Source organism: Monopterus albus, unplaced genomic scaffold, assembly GCF_001952655.1.
Source record: "Monopterus albus unplaced genomic scaffold, M_albus_1.0 scaffold6.1, whole genome shotgun sequence".
Lineage (NCBI taxonomy): Eukaryota > Metazoa > Chordata > Actinopteri > Synbranchiformes > Synbranchidae > Monopterus > Monopterus albus.
The window spans coordinates 42,901-45,726 of NW_018127886.1; positions in this window are offsets into that span (position 1 = coordinate 42,901).

Consider the following 2,826-nt stretch of genomic DNA (forward strand, 5'->3'; position numbering starts at 1 on the left):
TATATATTTCAGGAAATAGATTTACTAGCATTCTTGCTGTTAGTCAGATCAGATCTAACACTTTTCTGTTTGTGGAATATAACTATATCTGGGCCCAATGATTTCCTGGAGTTTCCACTGGTTTCCTGCCACCTGCAGACTGATGATGAGAGTTTGTTAAACAAATCAGATACAGAGTGAGAAATCTTTAAAGGTAGGCAGATATTATTTTTTACCTTTTGACAGAGTCAGTCTTCCTGTTTCCTTACTTCCATTGTTTTTGTGAGGCTAAATGTGTTGACTGCAGCATCATAATTAAGACAAAAATGCTTGGTTTAAAAAAAAAAAGCAAATGAGCATTCTTCCCAAACGACATCTTCCTTTAAAAGAATAAATACAGCAGGATTTTTATAACAATCAGCTGTGTGTGGATTTGATTTCAAAAACTGTACCTATAGCATTATGATGGATACTGTTATCCTTAATCAGAAAACATGGGGGAAACATGATGTTGTTAAAGTGCTAGAAATACCAATAAAACACTGGCTTGTTTTAACCATAAATATGGTCCTTCCCTAATATTTCAGTGTAGCAGTCTGACTTAGTATGTCGATTTCCCCATTGAGAACAGCTGTGCCGCACCGTATCTAAAGTATTTCATCCTGGCGCACTGTCCCTACCAAGGTCAAAGTGAAACATAGGGTTACTCAGCTTGGCAGCAGTGCCAGGCTAATGGCAGAGGCAGAAAACATAACTGTGTACCTAAAGGTTGCCAGAGTACCTTGACACTCCAAAATACTACTTGGAAAATGTTTTCTGAACTGTTGAAATTAAGGTAGAATTGTTTAGGAAGAACATGGAGCTCTACATATGGCATAACAATATTCTGCATACCAACAGGAAAACACCACAAAGATGTCAGCTGGTCATTTTCAAATCTTTTGGGAGTGTTCGAAAATTGCTGCTTACTGGGTGAACGAGATAAGGGCAATAATTAACCTGGACTGATTTTGATTTTAAGGTTATTTACTTGGGGAATGTGCTTTAAAATGTGACAGATATTAATATCAGTGAGTAAAAAAGCAATAACAAGGAAGTGGCTGAGGCAGGAACCACCAACAGTCCCTGGGCCTATATAAAGATTGTATGTGTGGCATCGCTGGTTTAAGTCTAGCCGTGGATCTTTGTCATGGGTCTTCGCCTTCAATCTCTTTTGCCACATGTTCCTGTCCATCTACACTGTGCCATCAGTGAAATGTTGAAAGCCCTTCAATTCATCATGCCAAATATTTTAGCAACTTGTTCACAGAATAATGATCACTTTCATAATTTCTGTAAAGAAGCTGGTCATTACGTGAGAGGGAACCAATTCTTGTTTACATGGGGTTGCAAATGCCTAGAAAATCCTAATACTTTGAACAGGTTGAAAATACCAAGAAAAAAACTATTTACTATACAAACTATGTTTCCCCAGTGGCCTCTGTCTTACAGGAATTACTATGAAAGTCACCATCATTATTGGCCTGTGGCATTATTTCTAAAATAACTACAGTGCCCATATTTATTAAGATAAACAACCATATCATCATGAAATTATTCTAGTCATAATACCAAGTAGTAGGCAGAGGGTGTCATTCCTGTGATTTTTAAACCTTCCTCAACCCTTTGGCACAGACCAAGTTACTGTAATTTTCTGCACAAGCATTTCCTGAAATTGTTATATGCATGTGACATTTCACTTTATTAGAATGTGGGAGATTTACTTTAAAATTTGGTCACGTCGCTAGTTACAAAATAAACCAGAACTAGTGTTCACTCAGTTCTGTAGCAAAAGATGCCTTTGCTGCCCTACTCCAAATATTTAGAATTCAGCCCTGGAAAGACTCAACAGCAATTCTTACCTTCATAGAATCAGACCAATTGCCATGAAATTTACCAGTACCTTCCAATCAGACCAATTGTCATGAAATTTACCAATACCTTCTTCTGATACAGGAAAAAATTAAAAATGAACCTTCTTCCCACAGTAATGTTTTAAATTTTGATTCAGCAATTGGATGGAGAATTTCTTCTGTGGAGCAGTAGCTTTGAATGTGGATTGGTGGAAACGGGTGAGAACGGTTAATGCAATGGTGAAGTTAGGACAGTGGTGACGTCAAACACTCCCATCCATTCACCTGGCAAATGTCTTTTCAACTCAGGACAAAGCACAGCTACCTTGTGCTTCACCAAAACCAAACATCTCTATAAGAGAAGAGGAAAGGTTGACATGCAGATGTCCACATTGAGTATTCCAGATTTGGACTATCATTGTTTACTGCAAACTTTACTCTGCACAAGCTTAATACTGTCAGTGTTTACCTTCTTGCTGCGAGATGACACCATGAACCACTGGACCACTGTACTGCACAATTAAAACATAAACCATAAAAACATGCCAAATGTGAAACAATAATGATATCACAAAGATGAAAAGTGTCATGTGTTATACAATGTTTACCCTGCCAAGCACATAATGTTCCTGCCACGCCTGCAAATGGATATGCAGGTAATGATGAATGGATGGACACCTGACTTATTCAGTTCTAATAAAATGCTGAGGTTTTCCAAGTATTTTATTATGTTAAACACTAGCAAAAATATTTTAATATTTCTCATGGTTAAAAATTTCTCTTTACAAAACAGATTGCAGTATCAATAGGGTCTTGACCACATTTTGAGTTTTCTGCATTAATTTTTCCTGCTTAAACTTGCTTATCTGAAGCATTCATTATCTTTTCCCATTTCAGTGCACGCTTCTCTGTTTTACACAGTCTAAATAGGAAAGTAAACCTTTATCAATAATGA